The sequence below is a fragment of the Heliangelus exortis genome, chromosome 15 (assembly GCF_036169615.1).
Source record: "Heliangelus exortis chromosome 15, bHelExo1.hap1, whole genome shotgun sequence".
Taxonomy (NCBI): Eukaryota; Metazoa; Chordata; class Aves; order Apodiformes; family Trochilidae; genus Heliangelus; species Heliangelus exortis.
Window position 1 is genome coordinate 16,771,829 of NC_092436.1, and position 17,670 is coordinate 16,789,498.

Below are 17,670 nucleotides of genomic sequence, written 5' to 3' on the forward strand. Positions count from 1 at the left end.
GCCTCTGACCCACAGGCATGACCATAAGCAATATTGATCAGACGTGGGGCTGGGAATGGGGTCAGTAGGCTGCATCAAAAAGAGACTGGTCTGAAGGTTGTTTGTGGTTCACTGGAAGGTGGCTGTTGCCTGAAGGAGCCCCAGATGGCCTCATGGTGGGGCACAGCATGTAGTGCTGCAGGTGGCACTGTGTGTTATCAGTGGGTTTCATTGGTGCCCCTTTTGTTTTACGGATTTTGGGGGCGTTTGGGGGGTGAGTGTTGCACATTCAGGTGTGCAGAGACTTTTAGAAATGGATGAATCCAAACTTCAAGGTCTAGGTGCAGAGTGAAGACTGAAGGTCAGGTCTGTTATGTCTGCCTATTTCCATATCTAAAAATACCTTTTGCGCCCTTATAAATTATATATCACTTAGTCTAATATGTGGTCTACAAACCTACATTTCTTCTGCAATCTTGTATGGGATGCATTTAGTCCTCGGCACGAGTGAGGTGACACGGACAGCCCCAGGTACCCAGATTTACACCAGGGAAGGATACAGCAGATTCTGACTTCCTGATCACAAGGTGTGCTCTTTCACATCAGAAACACAAATGTGCTCTTCATATTCTGTGGTATCTTAATGTCTGAAGCAGTACTGTAGCTGTTTCTTTAAGTTCTTTAATAGCAAGTAGACTCCTGATGATATGTTTCGTAGAGAGAAAATCATACAGAGGCTCTGGAAACATTTGCAGGTAACTTGCAAAGTGACAAGGGCTATTAAGTCCCATCTTTCCTAATTTAGCTAATGTGACATGATCAAGACTCAAGAAATTAATTGTCTCAAGGTATGAGTGTGTAGCAGTGGCCACAAACCTAATGGTTTTATGCAGTATTTCTCAATTAATTGCAAATACCTTTCTTTGGACAGAAAGTCTCTTCTAAGATGACAATATTAAAATACTGCTTGGGAAACTTTGAGACCTTTTTTTTCTTTAAAGGACATTCTGACAGATGGTAATTTTGAGTGGTTTGGATGATGTATTGTGTGAGAGCTCGGTTCCAAAACACAAGGAATATTGTGCCTGTTTTTTGGGTTTGCTTTTTTCCCCCTTGCTGTGCTTAAGCTTTCTCAGTAGACACCTACATGCCAACTCATCTGCTTTGTGCTATCTGCTTAATTTGTTTGTTCATACATTTTCTCATCTCGCTCCGTGCTCCATTTAAACTGCCGCGGGCATTTGAAGTGCTTCATGCTAAAGCATTTTCTGATGTCTTTTGTTTTTCTGAGAGCTTGTTGTTCATTTCCTTCACTCAAAGCAGTTCTTCAGGGCCTCAGTAAGGTGGGTGGACTTTTCTAGTAAATGCCCAGAGGTGCCACAGCTCAGTGGGCTGTAGGATCACAATCTGATCCGTACTCGTGTGCCTGGGCTTGGTATCAGATCCTGTGCTGGATGCTGAGCCATTCCTGGACAGGAGGTGATGGTCTGCTGCTCACCAAGTGGGCCTCTGGCCACCTTCTTGGTCTCTTCAGCCAGGTTGGCTCAGGCCAGTGGTTTCAAGCCAGGCAAACCTTCCCAGAGGAAAATCAGGGCATGGTCATTACAGCTCCTCAGCCCATCCTGGAGGTCATTAACTCCTGGCCTAGCTGGATCTGGGAAGGGGGAGTTTGGCATTGTCTGCAGGCAGGTTGCTTTATCCAGGAGAAAACCTGCATGAATGCTGAGCATCGGGTGGCATCCAGAACTTTTTAGCTTTTAAAAATATCCCAGGTCTTCTCCAGGTTGGCATGGATATCAACTCTAGGCAGGTAGCAAAGCAGGTAAGGGATGGAGCAAGCAGCTGCATCACCCAGGCTGGCCAGGACCTGGCTCAGGGGTGTCCCTGTGCTGCAAACCCATTTGGGATAAAAGGGTTTTCAAGTGGAGCAGCACTTTTAACACGCCAAGATCTTGGATCAGCAAAGATGGGAGGGAGGAGGAAGAGGAGGAGGAGAATCATGGAATCATAGAATCCTCATGGTTGAAAAGGACCTTCAAGATCATTGAGAAAGTACAGCAAGGGGCAATGGAGGGTTGCTCCCTCCTGATTTTGTTCCCATCTATTTGACTTAACTGACCTTGAAAAACAGCTTTAACACAGGAGAGTTTGGTTCTCAAGGCCAAGGGTCCCAGGCTGCTGCCTGCACAGATTCTACTACCCTCCTGGTGTCCAGCTGCCCCTGAGAGAGAGGGTGATCTGCTGTGCAGGAAATCAGGATTTCATCTCTTGTTTCTCTTTTGTGTCCTCTATTTTAGGCATTTGGGGTTTAATCACTGAGTGTGACCAAATCAAACATCATTCCATCTGGCAGAGTGTTCTGAAGCCGTGCCCTTACTGCAACTCTGCCACCTCCTCACAGTCCTACTGCTTTTGAAACCTTTAACAAACTGTTTTCTGCTCAGCAATTTGCAAAAGTAAACTTCATCTGAACAATCCTCAAGTGCTCTGATTGCAAATAAAAGTTAAATGCACTAACAAAAATAATTGCTAGGCATGTGGGATTGTACATTTAGGTATCCATAATTCACTAACAGTATATGCCAATACACAACATTATCTGGATTTTCAGTGATTGCATTAGCATAAAGGCATGTTAGCATTGGTGGTACTAACATTTAAATATATATAAGTATGAAATATTAAGATACAGCATTTTGGAGGCAAGTAAAACTACTGTCTGTAAAATGTTCTTGCCTGGTTTTTAAGGTACACTCCAGGATCTTTGGATGACAATCAGCATTCGTGCCATTGGGTCCAAACATTGCAAAAATGTCAATGCTTTATGCTAAGAGGAGCTATATTAAGCTAGAAAACATTGCTGATGAGAGAAGTGTCTTCTGATGTCCTCTAAGCTATTTACAGGCAGCATCTTCCTTTGTATTCATAGCTCAGCCAGGCCTCTGCGCAATCTAGATGTTTCACAGGACTGGAAATGTTAGCCAGAAAGGATTATGCTTGTGATTAAAACCTCAATTTTAAAAAAACTTTACCTCCAGGAAATGTTTTTCCACACCAATAATTTGAACGTTTTAATATTTTGAAATAAAAGGATTTTTGTAATCCGTTTAGGAGAAGAATAATTTATGTCGAATGCATTCTTGAAGCTTTATCCCAAATGCTTCCCTGTACACTTAGGGGTGAATTAGAGGTGAGGATGGAGTGAAGCAAAACCACGGGGCCTTTGAGGCAAAGAAAACCAGCTTACATTTTGCGGGGAGAGGGCAGAAAGTGCAAAAGGGGAGATTCCTGGCATGGATTAAGTGGGAAGCCAGGAGGAAAGTCACTTGCACAACTGCACTGAGAGCTTCATGGGGCTTTGGCCAGTTCTTTGAAGACCCAAATGCTGTTCAAACTGGGTAGCCAGGGACAGGATCCCAAACTGGTGGTCTGGGCTTAGCAGGAACTGGGCAGTCTCAGCACAGCCTCTTCCAGCCAGCCCAGCACTACAGGGATCTCTCTGTTCCCTGCTTTAACCTTGAGAGATGAAACAGATATTATAGGACTTGGTAAAGAGCTGAGGGTGAACTCATCACAGGTAGTAACTTGAACATCATCTCGTGGAAGCACTCGAGAGCTTCCTAGATGTGATTTGCATCAGGGTTTTGCTTGTCTTAACCATTTCCATGAGATTAAAATCCCTTAAACTCTGTTGGTGTGCATCACAGACACCCTGAGCACCATTTTTCAGGGGTGTTGTCTCCCTGTCCCTGCTCAATCTGTTGGTATTTCAGTGGTGTCCATTCTCCCAGGGTTCAAAACCTCTGTGTTTTGTCAGAGAAACAGCAGCTTCTTCAGGATGTCTTTGTCAAGGAAAAAGCTGCCACCAGATATAACAGTTTTGAATTAAGTCCAGCTTCACAGTGAAACTGCTTGATGCTCACTGCTGTTAAATAACATTAAGGCCCAAGCAATAAATGCAGGAAAAGTAAAATTAAAGACCTTGCTTCAATGCTGTCTTGTAAGGACATAAGAATTTCTGGGCAGACAAATAAATCCAGTTAGCTTAACAAGCACTGTCCCTACCCATTTATTTCAAATCCATCTTCATGTTCTCCCCTTCCTTCTCCAGCTTCTCCTTTTGCATCCTATAGACTTTGTCCATTTTCACTGCTTTTTTTTCTTTTCAGTGACTCTTTTTGCCAAACTGTGTGTTTGCCACCTCCCAGACAATAATTTGAGCTCCAACTCCCTGCCTGCTTGTAATTCCTTGCTTTGTAGATTGTCTCTTCTGTTTGTATTTGAACTCCTGACTTATGTGAAGTTATCAGCCTCAGTGCACTTAATTTCAAATTAATTTGATTGGGTCACCTCCGTTTTTTTTTTTTTCCCTGTAATAATAATGAACTCAACCTATTTAGCCTTTCCCCATTATGAATAACCTTAACAAAAACTGCAGTGCAGTATAAAACCCTGTTTCATCATTATGGTTAATTACACAGAAGAATAAATCCCTAAACATTTTTCAGCCTCTGAAATCTTAACAAGAAAGTGTAATTAAGAATTAAATAGTAAACTGCCATCCTTGAGCTCTCAGGAAGGCAAGGCAAGCAGACCCATGAGAAAAACCTGGATTCCAAGGTTTGCTCCTGCTGTTGTTTGCACCAAATGCTTTGGGAGGGTCAGTGCTGGGGAGATGCTGACATCTGGAAGCTGGCAGGGTGCAGCAGTGCGGGGTTGGGTGCTCATCCCATGCCAGGGATGCTTTCCCCAGGTGGCCTGCTGGAGAGTTGACAAACTTGGGACCCTGTGGGGTTGGGATTAGGCTCAGGCTGTTGTCACTTCTGCCAAATGTCGAGTTACCCCTTCCAAGGGTCTGGCTTGGACCCTTTGTCTGTGTAAAACCCGTTATTTCTGTCTCTTCTTAAAATCACAGAATGGTTTGGGTTGGAAGGGACCTTAAATACCATCAAAATCCAACTCAGGGATTCAATCCAACTCAATCCATGGTCAGGGACACCTCCCCCAGCCCAGGGGGCTCCAAGCCCCATCCAACCTTCAACACTGCCAGGGATGGGGCAGCCACAGCTTCTGGGGGCAACCTGGGCACCCAGGGGCTCAGCACCCTCACCCCAAACAATTTCTTCCTTATGTCTAACCTAAATCTCCCCTATTCCATCTAGGAACCATTAATCCCCCCTGTTCATACTGACCAGCTTACCAGGGGCCTGACTTGTGTCAGGCAAAAGCACTTTGAAACCTCATTCCTGCCTAGTAAATGCTCTCTGCAAAGGCATTTGATTTATCATGGTGGTTTCCATTAAAACATGCATTTGGACTGATGACCTAATCACTTTTTGAAATTAAAAACAAACCTAAACCAAACCACAGACCAGCCCAAGCTTGGTGTTTCTCAGCATAAACCTGTTTTCATTGTTGGACTCAATACATACTCCAGTCTCTTCAGCTGCTATTTATTCATCATCCATGTTCTCTGTTTATCCTTTTTACTGCAGCCTGTGCACTCAGCTAATGGCTTCACAAGCTTCAAAGATTTCCCTGCCTGACACCTCCATTATGTTCCTGACCTGCTGTGTCTCTCCTGTGTGGTGTGTTCCCCGTGTTCCCTCCCAGCAATAGGTGTGAAACGCTCCACACAATGCAGAGCAAAGCGGTGGCTCTGCCTGCTCTTTAATCACAGCAGAGGGAGGGGGGAGGCTGGAGCAGCCCGTGGTTCACATCTCACAGAAAGGAGGTGGGAAAAGTGTATTGGAGAGAACAAAGCAGCCAAGGATTGGAAGAGAGACAATGAGGGTAGGAGGTGGAGGATCCAGCCTCAATTTTTAGGTACCGGCTCCCAGCAGGGTTTGGGGTGATCAGGACTGAACCAGGATTAGGGTTTCAGACTGGAAGTTAGGAAAAAATTGTTCAAAGAAAGAGTGGTCAGGCACTGGAATAGGCTGCCCGGGGAGGTGGTGGAGTCACCATCCCTGGATGTGTTTAAGGGTTGTTCAGATGTGGTGTTGGGGGATGTGGTTTAGGGGAGAACTTTGTAGATGCTGGTTGGACTTGATGAGCCCAAAGGTCTTTTCCAACCTGAATGATTCTATTATTCACAGCTATTCCCTGAGCTTCTCCAGGAGGATCCAGATCCTGTCTCTTCCTTTGCAGGTCCTGCTGTCTGCACTCTCCTACCCTTTCCATGGTTGTGCCTTTTGTTGGATCTAGTTGCTGGCAAGCAGTCCAGGCAAGCTTGCCATGTAAGTGGCTTTCAGAAGGGTCTTGGGGGGCTGCCCCTGCCTCTCCTGAGCTGCCTTTTGGGTTTGGCTGCATTTACTCACTGTTCCTCTGCTGTTCCCCTGCTCTTCCTTCAAGAGGAAGGCAGAGCTGCTGGACCCAAAGCTTGCACAAGAGGCAAAATAACTTTGGCCAGCCAGCCACAGGTTTTCACAGCATCTCAGCCTGGCTCTTTCCAGTCTTGATGGAAGCAGAACCTTGTTGCCAGGTTGGCATCATCCAGCCTACATGTTCTCCTAGCAGTGTTTTGATAAGTTTTTCCTCATCTGTCTCTTCATGTGCTTTAAGGCTCATTGAAAGAGTTGGTTATTCATCCATGAAGACAGTTCCTCAGGTCTTCCACCAGCTTGCTGCCAACCTCTGCCCCTTCAAGGCTCTCCAAATGTTTGAAAAGGGTGATGCTCTGCAGAGAAACACCACAGCAGCTTACTGGAAATTAATCTCTTTCTGAAGAAATTCATCGTCATGTTTGACCACTTGCTCTTCCTCAGTTGCTGACAGTCTTCTCGTGAACTGGGTTTTGATCTCTACTTTAGATGATCCTATTTCTGCTTACATAATGTTCATCAGAGGCCCTTGGAGTTGCCTGGCATGTTTTGGAAGGAGGTGACTGCCTGGCTTGGCTGTCTGAGAAGCTGTGTGTCCCTCTGAGCCCTGGCAGTCAGGGCAGCTCTCTGTGGCCATGAGACATCCCCAGGAAGCTGGGTCACGGAGCAGCCCCCTCCTCACAGGGTGGCTTGAAGTCATCACACAAGCTGGAGAACTCTATCACAGCTGCTTCCTACCAAATCTTAGCCCCTTGATGCCACTGCATGAGACCTGAATAGATTTTAAAACTAATTTGCTGCTCAGAGCATCAATAGATGTACGTCACTCACCCTTTCTGCTGCATTTAATGAGTTTCCAAGGTACTGCAGCCAGTTCCAGAAGGCAGCCATCAAATGATGCTTCCATCAGGAGCACCAGGCTGTCCCTCCAGCACACAGCAGTCCTCACACAGTCTCTCTGTTTGTCTCTCTGGAATTTAACATCACATAATTTTTTGCAACCAGCTTTTGCAGACTGTCTGTTTTTTTTTCTAAACACCCTGAAAATGAGGGATGGGAAAGAAAAAGGCCTTTTCCTGCAATCATACACTGTTAGCTGGAGCCCAGGCAGTATGTGGGTCACAGTAGCTCTCTTGTCACATTGCTGCTCTCCACCTTCATGACTCTGTCTCATTTATTCCCTCCTGTTGCCCCGCTGCACCTCTCCCCTTCTGTTAATCATCTTGAAGCTGGCCTGTGCTTTGAGCATCCCTCCCTGCTGCAGGCTCAGCTGTCTCCCAGGCAGGACAACATCTTTACAGGGCTGAGGAGAGAGTTGGTGCCTCTGGACCCACAGCCAGGAGATGATGATGATGATGATGATGGGCACGGCTCCGCAGTGGCTGTTTGGAGGGACAGGTCGTTAATCCTCAGCTCCAGCTGCCAAGATCAATAATTAGGGCTGTTGCTTTGTATAAACCAGCAGACCAACAGAGGAATTGCCTTATTAAAGCAGACAGGCAGGCCTGGCTGGCAGGGAAGTCCCCGTGGCTGCATTTTGCAGAGGTAGGAAGAGAAAACACAGGGTGGTAACAGTATGGGAACATGCAGATGAGATTTCCCTAAGCCTTCAGCAGCTAAAATCTGCCATATGTGATGGACCACAAGGGTTCTTGGGGTTTTTATCTGTTTCTGACATTGCAAGGATTGAAAAGGGTGTCTGGATTCCAGTCCATGCCTGGTGCAGCAGGGTGTCTGCTGCCAGGATCCCTTTGGTTGGCAGCTGCACATGTGAGAGCTTCTAATATCCCTCTGCATGTTCCTCACCTCGCTTTGGAAGCAGATTGTGTTACATTTCCATACAACCTCTACCATGAAAACCTGTAAATATGATTTTAGAGTGTTTGCATGTCTTGCAACAAGCAGGAATTCACTGAATACCTCACTGCTTTTACTTAACAGGATCTTTTTCTGAGCTGAGAGTGGTAACTAGACTGAAATTTTCTTTCTTAAGAATGCATTTTCCTCTTAGGCACTTCATATTGAAATCTGTCTTAATTTCAGTTCAGCTAGTGTGTGAAAACACAGGGTGAGGCATTATTAATCCCTGAAGGAATCAAGACAGATGGAGCCCAAAATAGAATTGGTTTTATGATTAATTGAAACCTTCAAGAGTGGAATTGAGTTAGGGCTTGGTCCTACCCCATCAGTGTCTGGAGATCATTTCAGCTGGCATGGATCTCCAGGAGCTCAGTGGTAGAAATACAGATGTCACTTTCTAGAGCCAGCCCAGGGTTGTCCCCCTTGGCATGGGACCAGTTGCTGGACGAGGGCACAGGGAGGACCAACTGGTGGAGTGGTGGGAGCAGTGTGCAGGTCAGGGTGACAGGAGGGGACTGAAGGACATGTTGGGGTGCTTGGCATGTGATGAGGTGCTTTAGTGATGAGGTCCTTTAGTCCTGAGCTGCTGTTCCTGGCCTTAAGCTTCCCGCATCTGTGCCTGATGTGATGGAGAGCAGGGCTGGGAGGAGGGGAATGTTTTGAGGCATGCTCCAAAAAGCACAGGAGCAGAGATGGGGAAGTGGAGAAGTGGCGTGGAATTTGGGGGGACAGGGAATTCAGGCTCTACTCCAAGCTTCTGCTCCACGTGTTCCCTTGGAAGCTGTGGTTTCACATCCTTGTGAGATGTGGAAGGTGGATCTGCCCCTTGAAAGGGAGTAGTGGGGAGATACCAGGTGGTGTTATCTGCACTGGCTTTGGCACTAGTGTATGTTTCTGGAGTCTCCAGCCACAGATCTTTACAGCCTTTCTGATGTGCCTGATGGAAAGGAGAAAAAGAAAATGTTGCTGTAGCCCTCAGATTCATCCCTTGACCTTGCTTGCATAGGCAGCAAGTTGTGAGCAGCTGCAGGGTTGGGGAGAAGCAGCAAGTGAAGGCAGAGGTGCTTTGCAAAGGCCAAACCAGATGAGTTAAGGGGTTATGCCAATGTGTCTGGAGAGTCCAAAGGGAATGGTTAAGTGTGATTGATGGTGACACCCTGAGGAGATGGCTCTGTGCCTCAGTGACCTTCCCTCTGAGAGGGTTGTGCTGGCACTTGCTGAAGAGGGGATTGGGGCTGCCTCCCCCTCAGGTAGCTGAGTGAGGTGGGGGCTCTGAAATAATTTAAAGAAGGTTTTGGTGTAGAAAGTTGATGTTGCCTGTGGAGATCATAGTTTAAAGTGTACAAACTGGCCCAGGGCCCATGCTTGCCCGGTCTGTGCTCCCTGACAGCAAGGGTACCCTGAACCCATCTTCCTGAGGTAAAGTGGATAAGGAGCAGCATCCTTGGTTACACATCAGCTGGGGAGAAGGTACAGAGGAACACAGCTCTTGGGTGCAGCCAGGAGGGTCTTTCATCCCTTTCTGCAGTGCAGCACCAGTGCTCCAGAGCTAAGACCTTGACTCAGACCTTGTTAATTTGTCCTAATGAGTAGTGTAGGTTTGCTGGAGATGAGCTGATACTGCTCATCTATGAGGAGCTGGGCAGACATCTCTTGTTCATTTATTCTGACAAGGGCAAGTTGGTTTTTATTGTCCCTGACCCCCCCCTAGCACAGCAGCATGTTTTCCCAGGTGTGTTTTGTAAAGGGGGGAAAGCTCCATGCTGGGAGCTCTTTCTGCAGGACCTGGCCAGGGAAATCTTAGAGAAATAGTATCAGACTGCTGTGGATTTTCTTTTCCTGGGGCCTCTGGGGATTGCGGCCCCAGCAGATTGTGGATTAGTGGATGGGGAATTAGAAATGCATTTTTCATTCTTGTTTTACACGCTAATGAACTGACAAATTTAATTTCTTTAAATCTGGCTACTTTAGCTATAGTGAGTGAAGTCATCTTCTGTCTCTTTTGGTAACTTGGGAAAGGCTGAATTGTGACCTCTCTGGGTGTCAGTGTCCCAGTTCAGTTCTTTGTCTTCACGTTAGGACAGGGCAGTCTGTCTGTGAGGGAGCCCATCACCCATGGGTGCTCTGGGCAGTGTGGTGGTTCAGAGGGCACCAGCAGCCAGGTATCACTATGCCAGTGCAAGGAGGTGAACTGGAGCCCTGGGAGCAGGTTGGTGGCCCCACTTTTGGTGTCTGAGCCAGCCTAGGTGTCCCTGGACTCAGGTCTGCTGGGCAGACACGGCTGTGAAGCTCAGTGCTCTGCAGCTGAACAAGCTCTGCTCCAGGGCCAAGCTGTGCTTGGCTTCTATCAAACACATTTTTCTTGCTTTTGGGCTCATTCCTGTGAATGAAGCTGAGGGTCTTCCTCCTTCCCCTTTGGATCCCTCTGTGGGGAGGGTCCCAATGCTTCGGGCAGCCCCCTCCTCTGTAATTTGAGCAGCAGCAGATGCGGAGGCTGCAGCAGGCTCCACGTGCCTCTCCTTCAGCTGCACTCTTCTTCAGGGCTTGTGGTATGCACCTCCCTCCCCAGAACCTGTGCCAGGGACACCACAGAGCAAAGAAAAGCCTTGATGTTGTTAAAAGCCCTAACAGGGGCCTGGTCTGCAGGGGGAAACCAGCTCCATCATTACCCAGTCACTCTGCAGAGCTTTACATGAGAACTGAACAAAACAGCCTTGGCTCACCAGAGCTGGCTTTGTTCCTTCACTTGGGGATGCTGAAAGTGGGTCTGAAAGGTGGCCCAGCTCTCCAGGGGAACCACCAGCACCCTCTGCTCCACTTCCAGGCCTGGAGGAGAGGGCTCGGGGCATCCTTTGCTCCCCTTGACTGGTGGCGAATGGATTTATGGGTTGTGCTCCTAATATCTTGATTAACAATTAACATGATGGAATGGGGAAATACATCTTGTTTCTCTCCCCCTGAATCCGACAGGTGAGGATGTATGGTTCCTGGTTGATTGCTGTGCCTTGTTATGGGCTATTTACAACTGATTGGAAAGCAGAGGCTTTGTATGAAGAGGAGACCTTTAATCTTCTGGCAGAGCTGAGTGCATTTCCCTCCGGGAAGTGTTCCTTCTCTTCTGCTTACCTCTAACTCCCACTTTAAACTTGAACCTGGCAGAGACCAGAGAAAAGGCAGGATCAAAGCAAAAATAATTGGGATCTCTGGCTTCTGTGGGCAGTCTGAACCCGTTATTCCTACTTACTGACTAGTTATTCCTAAATAACTCTTGTGAGAGACAATTCAGCAGTTGCAGTATCTGCTTGATGAAAGGCACTCAGATGCAATAACCATGGCAACAGTTGCTGAGGGCCGGCACAGAGATGTGCTCTGTAAAGGACAGCGGGCCCAACTTCACTGACAAATGACCCCATAATGCACCAAGGAGGTGATGCATGGTGAGCTCAGGGTCCTGCTTGTTGTCCTGGTGGGGATGCAACCACATGTGCTGTGCTGGAGGTGCAGGTTGCCCCAGTACACCCAGTAACAAGCCATGCTTCATCAGTGGTGGCCTTCTCCCCCTCGAGTTGGCTGGGGAGCTCATCAACTGAAAGCTGGAGACACTCCATCAGGGAGGGAACATCAGGGGGACAGGACACACCACCTCTCATCCCAGAGGCACAAATGATTTCTCAGGGTTTGTCTGCTCTGGGAAGGACTGTGTTGATCTTCACCCATCAGCCTGTTTGGTGCCACAGACACGTATTGATAATCAACACTTGACAGGTCTCATTTCAGAGCTGCTCCTTTGCAAGCCATCCTCAAGACCTGAAGATGGCTCTGGTCTGAATCTCAGGTCAGGAGCACCTTAGGTTATGAGATCAAGGCCTCTCAAATAGCTTTGTGGAGAGATCGTGTTACTTTTATAAGGCAAGGTTCTCTCTCCATCTTATTTAATTGGACACTTTATAAGCCTGAAAAGTAAGAGAAGGAAACTCTTTAATGTTCACCAGAAGAAAAGAGAAGCCTGCTCAAAGGCAGGATTATTTTTACGGCTTTCCGAGAAGGAGGCAGTAAATACTCCACCTCTGCTTAATAATAATAATAATAGGCAGGCTAAGTATCTCTAAAAATATAAAATAATATGATCCTGTTTGGAATAGTCAACACCCTCGTCAGCCTGCTGCCATCTCTGCAAACAAGTCTCGCTAGAGATTCTGGGCATGCTTTTCAATGGCTGGGAGCAGCTGGATCTTCTTTGACTTCAGTGGAAAGTCTGAGTGCTTGGCACGGTGGCAAACCAAGCCTCTTCCTTTCTGCTTCAAATTGGGTCTTGATTCTAAGTGAGATGAATTTTCTCCTCCTGATAATTCTGTGCATCTGAAGTGATTACAGCTCGGCGTGAGTGCTCTTTTCGGAGATTTGAATGCAGCGTTTTCTTCCGTCTTAAAAAAGGTTCCTCCAACCCATATCATTCTGGAGAAGAGGGGCCAAAAATAAATCCTGGTGGAAGCCATTTCATCTTCCTCTGCAGATGAGAGATTAAAACTTTTTTATTTTTATGAAACACAGACCAAGGGGGGGAAGGTAAATGGGAAAACTTGTGTTGAGGTTTTGGCTGGTGGCGATGTGCTGCTCTGTTCTTTGGTGCTGGTGAGCGGTGGTATTATTTGGAGTTCTTCGAGAGTGAGCTTGAATGTTTGCTTAACTCCACTAAAAATAGTCACCACCCTCTTCTTCTAATAGGCAGCATTTGTCACACTGATTCATTTCCTCTCCAAACTGAGTTTCCTTCATGAATATTCATCCCCACTCCCCAGGAATCTGCCTTGTCCTTCCAAGTTGTACTCACGGTGGCGACCGTGCTGTAGTGATGTGAGTCCACCTTGCAGAGCTCACCCCCAAATTCCTGGCTCGAGCTGGCAAAATGTTGCCCTACCAACAGCTCTCATTGATTTCTGCCTCCTCTGTGGGCCGGGATTGCTCGTTATCCCTCTGGATGAGACCCTTAACGAGTCTCTCCTTCCTGTTGTCATAGCAGCACCGTGTTGCCCGGCACAGCGAAGTCTCTGTCACTGTTAATTGTGAGATGGGAGGATCAGCTTGGCAGTTGTTCTAGTGGGGATTAGGCCAAAAGGTCCCTTCTGAACTGTGATGAATGTAGTTGCCTTCAGAAGACACTAGGACTTGGTAGTTGTGGAAAATTTCTGAAGAGGGAAAGGTCTCCAGTGAGGAGGGGGACAGTCCTTACAGTGCTCTTCCCCTTCATGCTCAGCTGCCACTTAAAGCAGGAGAAAAACAGCCTGAAATTCCAGAGGGGGGAGTATAAAACCAAAGTTATTAATGGTTAAGGAAGTCTATAAGTACCTCAGGCCTTCTAATCTTGGAGGTCCAAAGAAGATTGAAGGTCCCTGCTACTGTCACGCTCCAAGATGTTGCCGGAATAGGAGAAATCTGCTGCTACTTGGTTAGTGTTGAGGCAGCAAAGGGCTGATGGGGATGGAGGAACATGAGGCCAGCAGAGCTGCTGGACTGTGCACCTGTAGCCCCTTGGCCAGTGGGTGCATGAGGAGGTGTGCATGGACTGTATCTGTAGGGTGATAGGTGCCTGGGTGTTTTGCTCAGCAGGGATTAAGGAGAATTCTTGGACTCATAGATTATAGGATGGTTTGGGTTGGAACAACCTTAAAGATCATCCAGTTCCAACCCTCCTGCCATGGGCAGGGACACCTCCCATGAGCCAATGTTTCTTCAAGCCCCACCCAACCTTCAGCACTGCCAGGGATGGGGCAGCCACAGCTTCTGGGGGCAACCTGGGCCTCACCACCCTCACTTGTGCACTGGGACAAGGGCAGTGCCAGTGGTGTGGGTGACACGGCCATTTGATGTGTGTAGTCTCCCACTCCTGCATGGTGCCTTCCAGCACATCAGGCTGCAGGTCTTCTCCCTGACAGTCACTCCATCCTCACCTTGCAACCATGCTAAAGCAATTTAAAGATGAAAATTGACAGTATCTCAACAGGATATTGTCTGCTGGGCTTGTGAGGACCACCCAGTGAGCAGACTTATGTTGCCATCTGTGTCTTTGCTGTCAAGAAGACCATGTTGATTTTCAGCCATGTCCCAGAAGAGTTTTTTAGGGGTTGCTGTGGTGGTGTGGGGGAGAAATGACCTCGTCACACCTTCCATCCTGTATTGGCATGTTGTGGTGAGACGTAGCCACGGCTGGCTGGAGAGGGCAGAGAGAGGTAGACAGCCATTTGGTTTGTGATGATGCCATCATTAACTGGTTGGACTTGTCCAAGACGTTGGGTCCAAGACATCTCTGCTCTCATTTGCCCAGCAGTGGGAGGACCAATGTCACCTCCAGGGATGACAGGTCACCTGGAGGCTCAGCAGAGGCAGGGAACAAGGCCTGTATGGACATCTACTCTGTTTCCCACGTGCTGAGGGGTAGGGATCAGTTGGTCCTTTCCCCAAGTGCCTACTCTGTTAATAACACAGAATTGCCCTCTGTCTGTGTCACTGGGTTGACTCCAAACCCCTGAGTTGAAGCCAGAGTCATCCCTGACCTAAACACAGACACATTCGGCTAGAATGAAAAGAATTATTAAAAAAAAATCCTTACCCCCCTCAAAACCTCCCAAAATCAAAATTTCAACTGGCCAAGCCCTGCAAATGGGTTTTTTGTTTGGCTTTTTTGTGTGTGTGTGCAGTCAGGAGCCAGATTTCTACAGGCTGGCTTTGGTTTGTACAGGGTTTATTATAGGCATGAATAATTGCTGGCACCACGTTGCCACTGCTGTTGTTTGCTCTTACGGTTTAGGCCAATTACATGTGTAAGCCCCTGATTTACAAGCAAAAGCAGAACGAAAGTAGCTTTGTGGCCTACATTTCAAGAGCAAGTGACGGCTCCACAGTCAGCTGTAGGTCCCCAGATTTGTACCATGAAAATGGGGAGGTCCAGTGCCATAAACAAGCTGGCCCAGATTATCCGTGCTTTTCCGTGACACGTGTGCTGTCACAGCACAGTGTGAAGGACAAACATGGTTGAGCATTTTGAGGATGGGGAGCTTGCCCAGAACTGCTTTCCCACAGCAAGAGGAGTTGGGGAGTTTTCAGAAAAAACACACATAAAATAGGGAGAATTTGGAGCTAAACATAATGGTTTGGGAAGATGGACTCAAGCCAAGCCCATCCAGGTCTTATTTCCCAACATGATGATAGGGTTGTCTCCAACTCTTACTGTCCAATGAGACCTCCTTGGGGAGAAGAATAGGTGACATGCAGAGCAGAGTTTCAAATTGATCAGTTGAGATCAACCTGAGAATTTTCTCTTGCTTTTGGAGTGGGCAGGAGGTTGGCTGCTGCTCAGACAGGTCATGTCAGCCATCATACCTTTGACCTGGACTCTGCATTGCCCAGCCTGGTGGGATGTCTCACCTTGCTCTGCAGGTACCTCTCCACACCATCAGCTCTGAGGTAGGGTAAGAGCCAGCCATAGGGTTGGGGAGGATGAAGAGCTGTGCTGAACCTCCTTGGACTGGTGGCAAGCTGGTGTCCTCACTGCTGGGGGTTCCCGAAAGGGCAGGATGTGAGTCAGGGCAGAAGGAGGAAGAATGTTTGTGGTAGCTGATCTCATCGTCACAAATCAGTGGTGGATATTGTCTGTGGGAGGAAGCAGCAGCTCTGCTGGGCAGGAGGCCAGCTTTTCACACTCCAGGGGATGGCCAAGAGAGGATGATGCACTCGGGTTGTTAGTGGTGAGCACAGCGCAGGCAGCTTCTCATCTCACAGGGTTTGTGTGCTCAGCTGGAGGCCGTGGCATCTTCCTTTGTGTTAAACTGCCCAAAATCAACCTGACTGCTGTGTGCTGAGCTGATGGACGTTGGGAAGGAGACCCCCCCACACCAGCTTGGCATGGGGTGCTCCCATGGGGATTCATGAACATCCATCCGGGCAGGAAGCAGCTGTTTAGGGCCGTGGGTTTCTGAAGTGATTTCCTTAAGCATCTGCATCTTCTGAAGGTGCACACAGCACCCCAAGGGCAGGTGGACCACCTGGCTGCACGCACCATGCCCTTAGCAGGTCCCCTGGGCAGTGGCTCTCCCCAGGACAAGGCATATGGAAACACAGCCCCAGATTTGTTTACTAGTTGGGAGCAACGGGGGTTGTGCATCCCAATTGCCAGTAACTGGCAAGTCTTCTCTCCTGTGCCTTCACAGCACATGTGTGAACTTCTGGTTGTGTCTCCTCCTCATCCTCTCTTCAGGAAGTCAAGCAGGGAGCCATCAGCACAGCTCACATTTGTCTTTCTGCAGCTCCGGAGCGTCGAACAAGTTGCACCCTGCTTTCTCCTTCACCCTTCACACCCAAGCTGTTCCTGGATCCAGGCATCTCATCATCTGTGACATCTTTCACAGTTTTCTTCTGCCCTGGTGATTAAGCCCTTATCCTTCTGCCTTGCAGAACCTACCTCTGGTGGCCCTACCATTGCTCTCCTTCGCAGAGACAGTGTCTGTCTCATGATCTTCCTGGCTTTTCTTGACTATTTCTTGGCCAGGCAAAGTCTGTCTGTTGTTTCCCTTTTCCATGGGAGGTGATGAGGGCTTCTTCTCTTTGCCTTTAGGCTCATTAAAACTTAATTGGCACGTTGGCTGTCAAGGTATCTGTGCCCCTCATCCATCAGTGATGTAGGATACACTGCTGAAATTCCCCTCTCCTTGCAAAATTATCTTACTCCACTGCATCTTTTATGCAAAAAGTTCCCTTCTGAATGTGCTTCCCTCTCCAGCCTTTTCTGAGCATCTAGTGTACCTGTGGGACCTGCCATAGCTTTGTTTCTTCTAGAGGCACATTAATCCATTGCATTAGTAATGTTTTATTAGCCAATTTGGTCAGTTTAACTTCTTGACAGCTTGCTTCAGGCACTTGTGTTTTCCTAACCCTCTCTCTGAAGATGGGATCCACATCACATACCTTCAGTTTTCATTCACAAGTGTCCACCTGAGGTGTAACTATCCAGGCTCCATCTCCAGCCAGGGAGAAGAGATGTCTTTAAGAGACAGATCCCCCCACTGTAAGATAGGAGTCAGACAGCATTAGCTCCCATGGGGTAAATCATGATTTCTGCTCACTGCTGGTTACCAGGAATTCCTCAGACATGTTGCAAAATAGATACAGCCCCCTTTAGAGCTAATCTAAAACCTTGCACTGTAGACTTGCCTTTTTGGATTAACCTGGGCAGATCTTGGGGAAACAAGAACAGTGGTTGGGTCTCCAGGGGTGTGCAGACCACACGTTTGGAGCTCAACTGTGGCAGCTCACTGGTATCTTAATTTTAGGTGTTTGCTGTTAAGTGAGATGAATCTCTCACCTTGGAAGGTGTGGAGAAATGTTTCCATCTTATTTTGTATTTAGAAAATAAAAAGGTATATAGCAAATGTTTAAAAACCAAGAATGCCAGTAATAACAGTAATTATAGGTGGGTGCAATTTTCCTTTATCTTTTAACTGAGGCTGCTAGGAAA

The 17,670-nt window shown here is 47.6% G+C and overlaps 1 protein-coding gene across 2 annotated transcripts in view; it reads left to right on the forward strand.

Annotated features, from left to right (window-relative positions):
* Positions 1–17,670, forward strand: part of SIL1 (SIL1 nucleotide exchange factor) — an 80,441-nt gene that overhangs the window by 48,782 nt on the left and 13,989 nt on the right. The gene's annotated exons all lie outside the window — the stretch shown is intronic.